Source organism: Chiloscyllium plagiosum, chromosome 9 (assembly GCF_004010195.1).
Source record: "Chiloscyllium plagiosum isolate BGI_BamShark_2017 chromosome 9, ASM401019v2, whole genome shotgun sequence".
NCBI classification, from domain to species: domain Eukaryota; kingdom Metazoa; phylum Chordata; class Chondrichthyes; order Orectolobiformes; family Hemiscylliidae; genus Chiloscyllium; species Chiloscyllium plagiosum.
Window position 1 is genome coordinate 27,544,173 of NC_057718.1, and position 17,911 is coordinate 27,562,083.

At 43.7% G+C, this 17,911-nt stretch overlaps 1 protein-coding gene across 1 annotated transcript in view; it reads right to left on the reverse strand.

The window, feature by feature from the left end:
• LOC122552715 (stonin-1-like) overlaps positions 1 to 14,026 on the reverse strand; it is a 109,221-nt gene extending 95,195 nt beyond the window's left edge. The window contains exon 1 of the mRNA XM_043695614.1: positions 13,266 to 14,026. The gene's annotated coding sequence lies outside the window, so the exon portion shown is untranslated. The remainder of the gene's footprint in view (positions 1 to 13,265) is intronic.
• Positions 14,027 to 17,911: the final 3,885 nt, after the last annotated feature.

Genomic DNA, 17,911 nt, shown 5'->3' on the forward strand with positions numbered 1-17,911 from the left:
GCTTCCGTTTGTCAGTTTCAGCTGTCCGCTGTAGTGGCTGGTATATTGGGTCCAGGTCGATGTGTTTGTTGATGGAGTTTGTGGATGAGTGCCATGCTTCTAGGAATTCCCTGGCTGTTCTTTGTTTGTTGGTATCTGCAAGTAGTTGTTGTGCTTTTTGGATGTGCTCTGCTTTGTCCAGGATAACCGTCATTTTGCCTTTGTCTGCTGGTAGTATGATTATGTTCTTATCGTTTCTTAGTGATTTTAGTGTTTCCCTCTCCTTGGTGTTGAGGTTATGTGTTTGTCTTTTCCTTATTATCATGGGTACGACGTTTGTCTCACTGTTTGTTGTGTCTCTTCTGTCAGTCCATTGTTCCTGAGTGTGCCTTCTAGTGCTGCTAGGAAGTCTGCTGTCTTGGCGTCCCTGTGGTTGTAGTTGAGTCCCTTGGCCAGTATTGTTCTTTCCGTATCTGTGAGCTGTCTGTGGGAGAGGTTTTTAACCCAGGTGTGTGTTGTGGTGTCCTCTTTGTTGTGTGTTAGTTTGGCCATTTTTTCTTCTAGTGCCGTTTTTTTGCGGTGTGTAGTCCTGTTCTGTCCTATGGTGACAGCCCGTTCTATGGTCTGGGTCCATTCCTGATTCGTGGTTTTTGAAATTAACGACTTTTGGCGCGCAATTTCATATCTGTATCTGTGAAGTTGGTTGTGCGCGTCTGTAATCATTACCTGGATCATCCTGAGTCCGTTCTGTCTGGCTGTGTCTCTGGCTTGTGGATTGTTGACTGGTGGTCTGTATCTGACACTTGATGGCAGGATTCGATTCTTTCGGCATTCATGCAGGAACCGGAGTTGTTCGTATGTGGTGCTTAGGCGGTTAGCGCAGGATTCCCATTTCCTGGCTTGTCGTAGCATCTCTCGCCCGTAGGTATTCAAATCTTCTCACAAACTTTGATGTTAACAATTTTCAGCCATGGAGGGAATGGGGTTGGGAGGGGAGGGGTGTCTTCCATTTCACTTTAGCATCTAGCATCCCACAATGGGATGGAAAGAATCAGACAGGGTCCCTCCTTTGATCACTAGCTACCAATCTGTCATGGAAAATATTTGTGTGGAAGTTCATTGATCTTGGTTTGCTGCCACTGATCATCCAGACTCGTTTGTGAAAACTGACAATATGAAAGGCCATTGGCGTTGTGAAATCATCAACACATGTCAATGTCTTTCAGACAGCAGAAAGGAAACAATCTCTTCAGTGCCTTGTAGATGAATCTTATCTTTTTTGACTACATCCAAGTTGTTTTGAGTTTCTTGGAGGGTTTTCAAAGTGAGATGTTTTCTGCCCTAATTTACTAAACTCGCCACATTAATTACAAACCCAGCACTAACGGCATCTCTCACATCTAATTTCTGCCCTATCTTACCACATAACATTTCCAAATTAACTTAGCACTCAGTGGAAATCTGCCAAAGCATCAGCATCCCTGCCATCTTTAAAAGGGTGCTACACACCCAGATGAACACTGGCAATCTGAAGCTGCCCTGTTCTACAGGGAGGTTTGTACATGTTATCGGAGAAAAAGAAGATGGCATAATGATTCTTTGACAGGGATCTGGAGGCACCAATGAAGAAGTGTCCTCTTCCCAGAGGACAGCCAGAAGATACTGCACCACCAGCACTGACCAGGTGTCAGGGCCAGCAGTGCAGAAACAGCAATACCTTACCTGCTATGTAAGGTATTGGTGCATGGTGCATTCTTCTCTCTGCTACATCACACTCACTCTCTATCTGTCACTGCTCCCTCCAAGGCTCATGCTCTGCCACTCCCACTATTGCCTACAGTATCTTCCCTCACCTTCTCTCCTCCTTCACTTCCATACCATTAATCCTGCTTTGCCCTGTACATTGCCTCCTTGGTCTTCATTTGGTATATTATCTTGCCCCATTTGTTTCAACACTGACAGCTATGCAACTCACTGTAATTTCATTCAGTCGCTCCCTTTTTCTCATTACAAGAGAAGACAGCCCGCAAAAGGGCAGAGAGAGCTTATACAGTTGAGAGGTGTCTGACACCCATGCCTTCACCCCTTTTAGACTCCTGGCCCTTGCAGAACCACGGGACTGCTCCTGTGGAGATAGTGAGACATCCATGACCCATCAAATGAGTATCACTTTGCATGCCGCCACCACCAGTCTCCCATTAACACCATTGTGATTTGAATCCCTGACCGTAATAGCTTCTCTCTCTTCTGTCTTGGATGCCCCATAATCCTTCTGAAGACTCTATGACATTTGTGAAGAGGTGGTTGGCTGTGGACCTCTCAGTACAAAAGTACTAAGGCCTCAAGAGGAAACATCAGCAAGGCTGTCTCCTGCACCACCCACCAGCCCTGACAGACACTTTTGGGGGAAATCATCGAAGTACAGTGTGTGGGAGTACAATGTGGTGAGCACCTCACAGTGGCAATTCCACAGCTGGCTGAGGAAGAAATGACAGCCCAGTCCACTGGCACTCAGAGGGCTGCTAGAGACCAGACCGCTGTTTGGGCCCAGGCAGGCGATGACCCTGTGATGTGTGCAATCAGGGACTGTATCTAAACATACAGTATGATTCAGCAGTGACTGCCACACATACATTGGCCTTCATTACCCAGACGCTGCATCCATGCAGCAAATCCTGCAATTGTTGGGCTGCCTCCATCAACAGGTCCAGCACCTTCAGAGACTGCTGGAGAGGCATACTGGTCACTTTATTGTGCACCCCCTAATAGTCAGTGGGAAATTTGTAAGGAGATCTCAGTTATCTGTAAGAATAATAGGGTGGTTATGGTAGGGGATTTTAACTTTCCAAACATAGACTGGGACTGCCATAGTGTTAAAGGTTTAGATGGACAGGAATTTCTTAAGTGCGTACAAGACAATTTTCTGATTCAGTATGTGGATGTACCTACAAGAGAAGGTGCAAAACTTGACCTACTCTTGGGAACTCAGGCAGGGCAGGTGACTGAGGTGTCAGTGGGGGAGCACTTTGGGGCCAGCGACCATAATTCTATTAGTTTTAAAATAGTGATGGAAGAGGACAGACCAGATCTAAAAGTTGAAGTTCTAAATTGGAGGAAGGCTAATTTTGACAGTATCAGGATCACTTTATTCCTGTTAGGGTGAAGAAAGGCTGGTAGATGTTGGAAATACTGGGTGACTAAAGAAATTGAGGGTTTGATTAAGAAAAAGAAGGAAGCATATGTCAGATATAGACAGGATGGATCGAGTGAATCCTTAGAAGAGTAAAAAGGCAGTAGGAGTATACTTAAGAGGGAAATCAGGAGGGCAAAAGGGGGACATGATATAGCTTGAGCAAATAGAGTTAAGGAGAATCCAAAGAGTTTTTAAAAATACATTAAGGACAAAAGGGTAACTAGGGAGAGAATAGGGCCCCTCAAAAATCAGCAAGTTGGCCTTTGTGTGGAGCCGCAGGAGATGGGGGAGATATAAACGAGTATTTTGCATCAGTGTTTACTCTGGAAAAGGGCATGGAAGGAAATAGATGGTCAGGTGCCCCATCCTCAAGAAGACAGGGCAACACTGAGAGGCACACAGCCAGAGGTGGAAACACACACAAACCCTCTGTCCACTCAGGACACTGCAGAGGTGGCTGCCCACTCTCCTCCAAATGGTTTAGGTTAAGGAGAATCAACGTGTGTCTGGGAAGAAAACCATCAGCGTAGCTTTGGCCTGTCTAAATACAAGCACCACAGGCTCTTCCCATGAAGCCTCAGGACCAACTATCTTCCCAGCAGAGCTGGCTTTCTCACCCCAGCCCACCCCAGCTGGGCGGCACGGTGGTTAGCACTGCTGCCTCACAGTGCCAGAGACCCGGGTTCAATTCCCGACTCAGGCGACTGACTGTGTGGAGTTTGCATGTTCTCCCCGTGTCTGCGTGGGTTTCCTCCGGGTGCTCCGGTTTCCTCCCACAGTCCAAAGATGTGCAGGTTAGGTGAATTGGCCATGCTAAATTGCCCGTAGTGTTAGATAAAGGGGTAAATGTGGGGGTATGGGTGGGTTGCGCTTTGGCGGGTCGGTGTGGACTTGTTGGGCCGAAGGGCCTGTTTCCACACTAAGTAATCTAATCTAATCTACAGAACCAGGGAGTGCACTGAGATTTTATGGGAGGGAGAGAGAGAAAAACATGCTCAGGACACTTTGGTAGCACCGGATATGGAATTTCTCATCAGCCGGTATCTGGCTACCCATGAGGCTCAATGGATGGAGAGCCCACTGCACTAACTACAAGCAGGGGGAGCAAAGCATACACATGGCATTGGGTCCTGGTAACATCTTGGTACTTTCTTGTTCAAATGCCTAATGTTTATCTTCTTCTGTGCTCAAAGATCTAGTTTAGATTAGATTAGATTAGATTCCCCATAGTGTGGGAACAGTCCCTTCGGCCCAACCAGTCCACACAGACCCTCTGAAGAGCAACCCACCCAGAACCACTTCCCCCCAACCAATGCACCTAACACTATGGGCAATTTAACATGGCCAATTCACCTAACCTGCACATCTTTGGACTTTGGGAGGAAACCAGAGCATCCAGAGGAAACCCAGGCAGACACGGGGAGAACGTGCAAACTCCACACAGACAGTCACCCGAAGCTGGAATCAAACCTGGGACCCTAGTGCTGTGAGGCAGCAGTGCTAACCACTGAACCACCTTGTCAGAGTTGTCCAGCAGTGGCTGTGCCAAGGACATGTGACAGAGAGGGTCAATGCTATGCAGTGGCTTGGGAGAAGGCAGCCTGGGAACTGTACATAACATTGCATGGGGCCTGTGACCAATCTCCCTTTAAAAAACGCTATGAACAGCAAGTTCTGCAGCCCCCTAAGCTGCGAACAGATGCAGCAGGTGTGAGGTTAATATAGCACACTACCACACAGCAAGATGTACACCCCCTAAGGACTAAAGACTGCTTGGTACCAAGGCAAGTTGCCTATTTGTGTGACTGGCATCATTAGGCAAAACATGACAGGGATGATACAAGCCTGCTGTTAGGTGCTAAATGACGAGTGCTAAGATAGCAACTGGCTCTCCCTGTATTGTCACCTAGTCTAGTCTGTGTTTCTGCTGCAGACTATCAATGTTGGTTGCTTGTGTGCCCTACAATGCAAGTTTGTGCTTTCAGAGTGCAATGCCAATGCATAATTGAAGTATCAGGATGGGCATGATTGGTCAGCAAATAGCAAATGTCAATTCCTAGGAAACAGGGATGTGTTCTGATAATGCCCATTGATTATGACCAGGGCTATCCTTTGGCTACAGTCAGCTGTTGGATTAAGTGGCAGGTTGACCTTCCACATATGCACTCTGGTTTCCATATCGAGTTCTCCCAGCATCAAGTTTGATTGGTGAGTTTGGTAAGATAGGAGTCTGCATATTATTGAGGTGAGTTGTGATGTTAACAAAGATGTTTAACAAAATACAGGGAGTGTCAAGTGCCTAGCAAGAATCTGGCCACATCACTTGAGAAAAATATAAAAGATGGCATGTGATGATTTTGATTTCAAGATGGCCCTCATCATAATTGTTGCCAATTGTGCCATACATCTTGCCATAGCCCACATCACTCAGGGCTCTGGAAGATTCTGTCTTTAGTGTACATTATATATTCTCCGCTACAACTTGAAGACATATGTAAGAGATATAGAACAAATGCTGAGAAGCAGCACTTCAAGAAAAGTTTACATTGCTGTTTTGGTGGACCACAGGGTGGTTTACTTTTTATCATGGGCTGCAATATATGCGCATTTAAATTATTTCTCCTTTTGAATTATAAACAAAATTCCCACTTGCTTGTTTAAAATGTTTTTGGAAGAGCCTTATTCAGTTTAGTCTCAAGATGAAGTGTAATATATCTGGAGTCAGAGCACAATAGAAAGCTACCATTGAAACATCAATGATTGGTGCAAACTGAAGAGAAGCGTAGTTTGGGAAAAGAGAAGTAGGGAAGAGTGAGGCAGATAGAAAAGCAAACCCAGGCAGACAAATATAGGCTTGCAAAACAGTGAGGAAACAACAATTAGAAAAACAGGCAAACAAAGAGAGAACAAAGCAAGAGATTAAGCAATGAGAGTAACCGCAACAAGAGAGCCAAAGACAAATGGAACAAGTACTGAGTTGAACTTTGGGCATTTTTATTACACCTTATGATTATATTTTGATTTCCATGAGGATAGGTTTTATATACGAGTGAAGAAGGGCTTATGCCTGAAGATTCCTAAAGAAGGGCTTATGCCCGAAACGTCGATTCTCCTGCTCCTTGGATGCTGCCTGACCTTCCAGCAACACATTTTTCAGCTCTGATCTCCAGCATCTGCAGTCCTCACTTTCTCCTAGTTTATATATGAGTGTCCAGAGAGGGGCTGCAAATATCCAAAGATAGCAGCTGCTCATGATTCTTTTTCATTTCAGCAGATATAAATGAGCTGTTTTTGCCTTTTGTTTTATATTTCCAGCATCTGCAGATTTCTGTTTCTTAGCCATAACTAACTGGCTGAGTCTCCACAATTTTTATAATAAAACCAGTTATGTACCAAAACAGATTGTCACAAATGAAATCACTTCTACCATTAAAGCTCATCAACATTAACTATTAACAGATTCAAAACTGCTTCCAAATACTGTTCTATTATTTTGGTCTCAGGTGTACGTGAAATATGGAGGTTTACACATCACCATCTTTCCTTAAAATATCAATTTTTTTAAAGGTCAGTACAGAAAATGTGGGAAAATACTTTGCAGGTTAAGCACTCAGTGTAGAATTCAGATGCAGGCTCATGACATTTCATCAGGACTGGGGAAAGTTGGAGACTTACTCGGTTTCAAGCAAGGGGAAAGCAGGACAAGGACAAAACCTGTGATAGGTTGGAAGATAGGAGAGATTGAATGACAGAAATATCAGTCCTCTAGGGCAAAGGGATTGGTGATGGAGCAAGAAAAGAAACAAAAAAGCCACTGAGAGAGAATAAGCCACTGTCTAAACAAAAATTAAAAAGCAAAGAAATGGAAATAAAATGGGTCAAGAGTTTACAGTCTGAAATTGTTGAACTCAGTGTTGAATCCAGAAGGCAGTCAGGTCCTAATAAAAATTTGAGATGCTGTTCTGAAGCCTATGTTGAACTTCATTGGAAAAGTGCAGTAGATTGAGGACAGAGGTGACAAAGAGAGAGCAAGGGTCATGCATGAGAACAGAATGGAGATGTTCCACAAAGAGGTCATCTTAATCTGCATTCTGGCTCCCTTAGGTAGGGGACATCACATGGCAAGCAGCAAAGATCATAGACTACATTGAAAGATGTGCGTGTAAATTGCTGTTTCCCCTGGAAGGAGTGTTGTGTCTTTGGAAGGTGAAGATAGTGGAAATAAAAGGGCAATTGTTACATCTCCTGCATTTGCACTGAAGAGATGTTGGAGGATGGGAATATGGTGACTGAGGAGCGGGCCAGGATATCAGGCATGATATGACCCCTCTGGAGTGATAAAAGTAATGGGAAGATGTGTTTGGAGGTGGCCAGAATGGTGGGAAATTGTTGAATATAGAGGCAGTTATGGTCAAAAATGAGGAGAAGGGAAGCCCCATTATGGTTCTGGGAAGGGTTGGGAACACAAGTTCAGGAAATGAGGACAGTCAAGGCTCTTGGCAATCATGATGGAGTCGAAGATAGAACTCCTTGGTTGAGGAAACCAGAAGATGGCTCAGAGATACTGTTTTAGAGGGTTGCATCATAAGAACAGCAGTGATGGAGGCAGAAGAAGCACTGAGTGAGAAAGTATAGTTGAAATGGCTATGAGAGTCAGGTAGTTAATAATGAATTGAGTGGCTAGCTTATCACTGGAGGTGGAGAAGGAGAAGTTGAGGGAGGGAATTGTCAGAGATAAACTATATGAAGGTGGGACAAAGGTGGAATTTGGAAGCAATGGTGATGAAGTCTTTTCATTCAGGACAATAACAGGATATGACACCATTCCGGCACCGATGTACTGGGGAAAAAAAAATGAGTTGAATAAGATGCACAAGAAATATGTGTTGTATGCAGAAAAAGGTATGCACAGCTACAACCTGTACATGTACCCATAACAGCAACTTGTATTTGGAGGAAATGAATGGTGTTGAATGAATTGTTGTTCAGAATGAAGAAGAAAAGCTAAGTCAAGTGGAGGATGGGACTGTTTGAACCTCATTCAAGGAAGAAGCAGAGATTCCTGAGACCATCCTAGTGTGGGTTGGAGGTGCAGAGAGATTGGACATCCATGTTGAAGAGGAGACAGGGCTATGAAATTGGGAATTTTTAAAATGACAAAGGGCATCAGAGATGCCACAGCTATATGAGAAAGAGTCTGCACAAGGGCTAATAAAAAGTAGTCAATAGACAATAGGTGCAGGAGTAGGCCATTCTGCCCTTCGAGCCAGCACCACCATTCATTATGATCATGGCTGATCATCCTCAATCAGTATCCTGTTCCTGCCTTATCCCCAAAACCCTTGATTCCACTATCCTTAAAAGCTCTATCCAACTCTTTCTTGAAAGTATTCAGAGACTTGGCCTCCACACCCTCTGGGGCAGAGCATTCCATACACCCACCACTCTCTGGGTGAAGTAGTTTCTCCTCAACTCTGTTCTAAGTGGCCTACCCCTTATTTTTAAACTGTGTCCTCTGGTTCGGGACTCACCCATCAGTGAAAACATGCTTCCTGCCTCCAGAGTGTCCTATCCTTTAATAATAGAAAGTGTCAAGTTAGAAAGAAATCAATTCATTGGATCAGGAACAAATTTAAGCAATAGGTCAACGGGGAAGTCCTGTTTCTGGATCTTGGGAAGGAAGTAGAAGTATGCTGTTCGAGATTGGGGAACCATGATATGAGAAACTGTAGAGGGAAGATCATCAGAGTCAAGGTGGTGGCAAACACTGAAGAGGTGAAAGAGTTCATTAAGAAGGGGATGGAGTCCTGCCTAAAGGAGAGTACAAAGTTATGCTCAAAATTCATGAAGGTGAGGGCATAAGGGCTTAAAGGAAAGAAGTGGAGTTTTTTGCTGAGGACACATGGTTCATCGTCAGAAAAGGGAAAGTTGGAGAACATCATGAATGTTTGCAAGAGGCAAGATTAGCAGTGGAGTCAAAAGGAAGAATGGGTAGGAGGAGCACCTCGACCCATTAATTGTTGGAGCTTGAAGACCCTCTGTAATAAAGGGGAATTTTTTTTTTCTTAAAGTGAAACAAAGCTTGAAATGAAACTGGGAACCAGGAGAGCTCGAAGATAGAGTGAGTTGGTGTTTCTGAAGCGAAGAGTGTACATGTGGCAGCACATGGCATGGAGTAATGGATCTTAAGATACAGACAGAGTAACTGTCCAAGGAATGTTGAATGTCTAGGAGATGCCTATAATTATGGGTGCATCCATAACACGAAGGGCGGAATTTCAGTTGAAATTATATGGAAGATGTTACCAAGGAAGAAAATGTAGATGTGAAAGCAGATTTTCGTGGATACTTGAGCAAAGACTAGGAAGGAATCTCTTTCAGTGTGTAGTTGTGACTTATCTTCAGGTATCTTATGTAAAGGCAGGAATGATTCTATACCTTCCCAGTGCCTATTAGTGCTGCGGAAGGTATCACAACTAAGCCTGAAATAAAACAGAAAATGCCAGGAATACTCTGGAAGTCAGGTAGCATCTGTGGCAGGAGAAAGAGTCAGCAAAGAGTAATACTCAGAATTCTGTGGAAAGTCATCAACCTGAAACTATTTTTCTCTACTGGTTGAGTATTCCAGCATTTTCAATTTTGTTGTCTGGTTTCCAGCATTTGCTGGATTTCACTTTTGTACAACTAAACCTCACCCAACATGCAATTTCCATCAGAAACTACTACCAAAGAACAAAAAGAAAAGAAAATTACAGCACTGGAACAGGCTCTTCAGCCCTCCAAGCCTGCGCCGATCCAGATCCTCTATCTGAGCTTGTCACCTATTTTCTAAGGACCTGTATCCCTCTGCTCCCTGTCCATTCATGTATCTGTCTAGATACATTATAAATGACACTATCATGCCCATCTCTACCACCTCCACTGGCAATGTGTTTCAGGCATCCACCACCCTCTGCCTAAAGTACTTTCCACACATATTTCCCGTAAACGTTTTCACTCTCACCTTGAACTCGTGACCCCTAGTAACTGAGTCTGCCACTCTGGAAAAAGCTTCTTGCTATCCACCCTGTCTATACCTCTCATGATTCTGTCGACCTCAATCAGGACCCCCTCAACCTCCATATTTCGAATGAAAATAATCCTAATCTACTCAACCTCTCTTCATAGCATGCGCCCTCCATACCAGGCAACATCATGGTGTACCCCCTCTGCACCTTCGCCAAAGCACCCACATCCTTTTGGTAATATGGTGACCAGAACAGTACGCAGTGTTCCAACTGTGGCTAAACCAAAGTCCAAGACAACCTGTAACATGACCTGCCAACTCTTGTACTCAGTACCCTGTCCGATGAGGGAAAACATGCTGTATGCCTTCTTGATCACTCTATTGTCACCTTTGTTGTCACCTTCAGGGTACAATGGATTTGAACACCCAGATCTCTCTGTACATCAATTTTGCTCAGGGCTTTTCCATTTCCAAAGCACAAAGGGATCTGGGAGTGCTAGTCGAGGATTCTCTAAAGGTAAACATGCAGGTTGAGTCCGTGATTAAGAAAGCGAATGCACTGTTGTCTCTTATCTCAAGAGGGTTGGAATATAAAAGCAGAGATGTACTACTAAGACTTTATAAAGCTCTGGTTAGGCCCCATTTGGAGTACTGTGTCCAGTTTTGGTCCCCACACCTCAGGAAGGACATACTGGCACTGGAGCATGTCCAGTGGAGATTCAAACGGATGACCCCTGAAATGCTAGGCCTAACATATGATGAACTGATGAGGATCCTGAGATTGTATTCATTAGAGTTTAGAACATTGAGGGGACATCCAATACAAACTTACAATAGAATGCATGGCTTGAAAAGGGTGGATGCTGGGTTTTTGTTTCTGTTAGGTGGGGATTCTAGAATCCTTGGGCACAGCTTTAGAATTAGAGGGGGTCATTTCAGATCAGAAATGCGGAGACATTTCTTCAGCCAGAGAGTGGTGGGCCTGTGGAATTCATTGCCACGGAGTGCAGTGGAAGCCGGAACGCTAAATGTCTTCAAGGCCGAGATTGATAGATTCTTGTTGTCTAGAGGAATTAAGGGCTACGGGGAGAACGCTGGTAAGTGGAGCTGAAATGCGCATCAGCCATGATTGAATGGCGGAGTGGACTCGATGGGCCGAATGGCCTTACTTCCACTCCTATGTCTTATGGTCTTATATAGTTTGCTATTGAATTGGATCTTCCAAAATGTATCACCTCACATTTGCCCGAATTGAACTACATCTGCTATTTCTCTGCCCAACTCTTCAATCTATCTATCTATAGTCTACTGCACTCTCTGACAGTTCCCTTCACTATCTGCTACTCCACCAATCTTAGTGTCATTTGCAAACTTGCTAATCAGACCACCTATAACTTCCTCCAGATCATTTATGCATATTACAAACAGCAGGGGTTCCATCATGGATCCCTGTGGAACCACTGGTCACAGTTCTCCATTTTGAGAAATTCCTTTCCACTCCTACTCTCTGTCTCCTGTTGCCCAGCCAGTTCTCTATCCATCTAGCCAGTACACCCTGGACCCCATGCAACTTCACTTTCTCCACCAGCCTACCATGGGGAACCTTATGAAATGCCTTAATGAAGTCCACGCATATGACATCTACAGCCCTTCCCATCCTAGACACAGATCCTGGGGATGAAGGACGTTGGAGCGGGGCGGGCGGTTTGAAGAAGCATACTGCAATGAAATAATCGGTTTCAGCTCAAAGCAGTCAGCTCATCACACACAAGGGATATTTTAGAGGTTCGCGTTAACGTTGTAACCTACTCCAAACTTCTCATTACTTTGTCTCTGCTGTAATTGTTAGCTCCAACAGCATTGCAGACAGTTGTGTTTAAGATAATTACAGGCTGAATCCAGACATAACACTTATGTTGCAGAGCCATCTATGACTAGCTCCACTGTCACATCAACAAGAATGTTTTTTATTCACCCCCATCAATCAAACCGACACTGTTTCCTCACTATTCTCAAGCCTTTTGTCACTGGGAGCACCAGACAGACATGCATGGTGCAAACCTCATTGTTATTCAAATTACAGTCATGTGTGATAACAGAGTCAATGATGGGACCGGAAATGCCGGCTTTTTTTTAATCAGAGCAAAGTGCAGTCCTCTTGTTGACTACAGGCCTGTGCTTGCACCTCCTCCCCCACTCCTGACTGGAAGTCAATTTCGTGGGTTTCCTGCAAAGAGAGAAGCCAAAAATATCCTCACGAGAATATGAGTTTGCAAATTAAGTTTTACTGCAGCAAGAATGCTCATTGGAAACAACTTCTAGACAGATGGCCAGCTATTTAGTACTTTTTTAACCAAACTTTTTTTGGAATTTTGATTCTGCATGAAAGGTGTTGGGGCTGAATGTTAATATGTTGTGAGCAAAGGACATGATATTAATGAGTGCTACCACTTGACTGTTATCAATTCCTGATGTAAGGAAACAAAACCAGAACGTTCTCGGCGGCTCTTCGGGTTAAATGCGGAATGTAACGGTATGATCCATAGCAGCAAATCCCGGGTCTGACCCAGAAACTCTAAACTATTACTATCGGGTCCCATGGTCCTAGCCCACAGAGAGCAGAGAAAGCGACCACTGTTACAGCTTCAGGTCTTTAGCCGCTTTGAAAGTGTGCAATAAGGACAAGATTAATGCTGGCTACGATGCATTTCACAGTCGAATAGCCTGCTAACACTCAGTGCCTATTGAACAGACGATTGGTTCATTGAGAGAGGTTCGAAGGGATCTGCTGATTAGAGTGAACCCTGGTTTAGAAAAATCACCTCGGCGAAAGAGTACAGGAAATTGGTGGTTAGGGGCGTTAATGCACTGAATGCTCGCACTCAGATGCTAATCTGCATGGTCCAAACCTCCAATTTTCAACATTTCAGATTTATTTTCTAATCTCTCAGTTTTACAGAAACCCTACAGTTAACCCGAGTATAACGTGACTGATCCTGGTGCAGTTCCTCAACTCCGTGGAGTTTTCTTTTAGAAAATATAAACACACGCAAACAAAAACATATGGCATATAACAGCCGTACTTACGATCAAATGTCAAGTCTCCAATTTCACTCGGGCCCCAGCAGTTTCCCCGGAGCAGCTTCTGTCCATATACATTTGTACTAATCATCCAAAAAGTTTCTAAAGCGCGGTCACTTCTCCAGTTTTTGTTCCTCAATGAAACGCCGCGGCTCTCAGAGAGGGAGAGAAGACTAAACCCTGGAATTTCAAAATGGCACAGAGCTGCTGTCGAATCCAGCTTAAAGCTGAACTGCAGACAAGCGGGTCAATGCATTGCTGGAAGCTGGAGAGAGCAGTGAGGGAGAGGATATATTACAGCCTTCCCACCATCTGACGTGCTTCCAACCCAGCCTCTGTAAAGACAGATATTTGAAAACATTTAATGGCGGTCGTATTTATATCCCTGCAGGCAGAATGTCAAACATTTCATTAACTCGAATTTGTCCATTCCTGCTCACTCTAATGGCAACATGCTGCGTATATGTAGGCACACACACACGTTGCTTAATGGAAAACATCTTACGGCTATATAGTTCAGATAAGATTCACATCAACCACTCACAACTTTGCAAGAGACAGTGTCTGACTGCCTAATACATTGCATCTAAGAGAAAAATTCCCTTATTTCTCAACAAACAAAGCCAATACAGTAGATTGGGGTGGGGGTGGTATCATTTGCTGAAAGGGTTCGTTTCTGTCAGAAATTTGAGAATATCTGCTAGTTTTTTAAAAAGCGACAAACACAGGGGTAGATTATGGTAAGCGAGCAGACTCCAAGCAAAAGTCATGTTAAATCTCCAGAGACACCAGATCATGTGCAGAGTGATTAATGAAATCTGTATGTAACATTGATTTGGAGCTAGTCCAGTTCTGGAATAGAGCGAGCATCAGAACAACGCCTTTCCTTAAGTAAGGCTAACTGACCGATTCACCAACCGACAGAGTAAGCACACTGCCCCCTCCTAAAATGCGACTCAAATTAAAATCCAAACACTTTAAAAGACTTGACATGGTTTTATCAATAGAATGATTCACGGAATTGGTCTTGTATCTCTCTGGACAGTGCAGAGATATTTTAAAATCCACTTGATTCACGACATCTTCCTAATTTACCTTAATTCTTTCTACCTGGTTTTAGCTTTGGTGGTGGCTTGTGTTATAGTCAGCCCTTCAATCAGGCTTCCATTTCAGCAAAATAAGTCAAATGGAAATTGTTCTAGAAACACTGATCAAGGAACAGCGGGATAACATTTATACCAAGTGGAGGTTTCTTCAACTGATAAAAAGAGAGAAAAGAATCAATATGTAGACCTGTGTAAACTGGTTCTTTGAAACAGTTAGTCCCATTCTCTTACTCTGTACCCATAGTGCTGCAATTCCCTTTGAAGGTTGTTATATATTTAACAAAGTGTAATGGGGAAAGATTACAGAACATTATACTACAACGGTAGGATTCACAAAAACATCATCACGAAGATAAAGCAAATGAAAGCACATGGGGTGTTGGCCTTTATTACAAAGAAGGTGGAGTGTAACAGCAGGGAGTCTTATTACAAATGTACATATGTATGTGTGGATCCCCAAGGAAATGTTGAGCCGGTTGAACCAATACTCATTGAAGTTAAGGAGAATAAGAGGTAACCTTATTGAAACATAAGATTCTGGAAGGGATGGGGGAGTTGACAGGATAAATGCTGAAAGGATGATCTTTCACATGGGAATATACAACTAGAGGGCACAGTTTCAAAATAAAATAGAGATAAGGATGAATTTCTGTTCTTAGAAGGTCATTTATATTAGTATTTCCCTTCTCCAGTGAGGAGCAGAGGCTGGGTCATTGCATATATTCATGGGTCAGTTAGACAGATTGTTGATTGACAAGAGTCAATTTACAAACGTAATGATGTTTGTGGGCGGCACGGTGGCACAGTGGTTAGCACTGCTGCCTCACAGCGCCAGAGACCCGGGTTCAATTCCCTCCTCAGGCGACTGACTGTGTGGAGTTTGCACTTTCTCTCCGTATCTGCGTGGGTTCCTTCCGGGTGCTCCGGTTTCCTCCCACAGTCCAAAGACCTGCTGGTCAGGTGAATTGGCCATGCTAATTTGCCCGTAGTGTTAGGTAAAAGGGGTAAATGTAGGGGTATGGGTGGGTTGCGCTTCGGCGGGGCAGTGTGGACTTGTTGGGCCGAAGGGCCTGTTTCCACACTGTAAGTAATCTAATCTAAAAAGAGAGTCAAGAGTTATGAGGACCAGACAGGAAATTAAACAAGAGTTATGACACAGTGATAACAAGCTAATCAACATCACCATCACTAGGTTCGCATCACAGTATAATTAAAACATTCAATCACCCTGAAAATTTCACAATTGTTCCTACCACCCTTTACAAATAAATGTTCTTAGACACCAAGATAATAACTTAAACAAAAAATAACAGTTAAAAATCACACAACACCAGGTTATAGTCCAACAGGTTTAATTGGAAGCACACTAGTTTTCAGAGCGCCACTCCTTCATCAAGTGGTTGTGGAGGACACAATTGTAAGGCACAGAATTTATAGCAAAAATTTACAGTGTGATGTAACTGAAATTATACATTGAAAAATACCTTGATTGTCTGTTGAGCCTTTCATCTGTTCAAATACCATGATAGTTTCACTTCTTTCATGTGTAAATGACAAAACGTTTTCTTCATGTTAACTGTAACAATTGGTGTTAGCTAGACAATATGTTTGACAGTATTAGCCCCCTGTGTTCTCTGTCTATGCCATGATATTTAGATTGATTCGAATCTAAAAAGTGAGACAACCAGTTAACCTGGGTAAAAAGTTGGTTCCAATGGGAATAAATGATGTTGGTTGCGAATCCTATCAGATCAAATAGATCAGTTGGGCAGACAGTTAGAGGCAGTGAGGAATTTAAAGCAAGGGGGTGTGATAGATGGCAGTGCTAGGAGGGGAGAAAAGTCACAGATACAGTCACATAGATGGGTTAACTCCAGGAAAGATAAGAGAGGTAAGCAGGTAGTGCATGAGTCTTCTGTGGCTAGTCCCATTTCAAACAAATATGCTGTTTTGGAAAATGTAGGGGGTGATGGATTCTCAGGGGAATGTAGCACGAACAGCCAAGTTTCTGGTATTGAGACTGGTTCTAATGCAATGAGGGATACGTCGGGTTCCAAGAGATCGATTGTGTTAGGGCACAGACAAACGTTTCTGTGGCCAGTAGCAAAAAATCAGAATGGTGTGTTCCCTCCCTTATGCCAGGATCAAGGATACCTCAGAGAGGGTGCAGAATGATCTCAAGGGGGAGAGGGCCCAGTTGGAGGTCATTATACACATTGGAACCAACGACATTGGAAGAGAAAAGGTTGAGATTCTGAAGGTAGAATATAGAGAGTTAGACAGGAATTTAAAAAGGAGACCCTCAAGAGTAGTAATATCTGGATTACGGCCAATGCTACAAGCTAGTGTGGGCAGGAATAGGAGCATAGAGCAGATGAGTACATGACTGAGGAGCTGGTGTATGGAGAAGAAATCACATTTTTGGATCATTGGAAGCTCTTTTGGGGTAGAAGTGACCTGTACAAGAAGGACAGATTGCACCTGAATTGGAAGGGGATTAATACATTGGCAGGGAGATTTGCCAGTGGAAGGATCTAAACTAGTAAGGTGGGGTGGGGTGGGGTGGTGCAGAGGACCCAGGGAGTTAGTGAGGAAAGAGATCAATCTGAGACTGGTACAGTTGAGAAAAGAAGTGAGTCAAACAGTCAGGGCAGGCAGGGCCAAAGCAGAGAACAAGTTAGGACAGATAATTTAAACTGCATTTATTTCATTGCAAGAGGGAAGGCAGATGAACTCAGGGCATGGTTAGGAACTTGGGACTGGGATATCATAGCAATTCCAGAAATATGGCTCAGGGATGGACTGGAGTGGCAGCTTAATGTTCAAGGGTACAAATGCTACATGAAGGACAGAAAAGGAGGCTTGAGAGGAGCAGGAGTGGCGTTTTTGATAAGAAATAGCATTACAGCTGTGCTGAGGGAGGATATTCCTGGAAGTACATCAAGGGAAGTTATTTGAGTGGAACTGAGAAATAAGAAAGGATGATCACCTTATTGGGATTGAATTATAGACCCCCTAGTAGTCAGAGGGAAATTGAGAAACAAACTTTTAAGGAGATCTCAGTTATCTGTAAGAATAATAAGGTGGTTATGGTAGGGGATTTTAACTTTCCAAACATAGACTGGGACTACCATAGTGTTAAGGGTTTAGATGGCGATGAATTTATTAAGCATGTACAAGAATTTTCTGATTCAATATGTGGATGTACCGATTAGAGAAGGTGCAAAACTTGACCTATTCTTGGGAAAAAAGGCAGGGTAGGTGACTGAGGTGTCAGTGGGGGAGCACTTTGGGGCCAGCGACCATAATTATATTAGATTTAAAATAGTGATGGAAAATTTGCATAAACCAAATCATCCGCTGACATTTCCGCCACCTCCAAACAGACCCCACAACCAGGGATATATTTCCCTCCCCACCCCTTTCCGCCTTCCGCAAAGACCGTTCCCTCCTTGATAACCTGGTCAGATCCACGCCCCTCTACAACCCACCCTCCCATCCTGGCACTTTCCCCTGCTACCGCAGGAACTGTAAAACCTGCGCCCA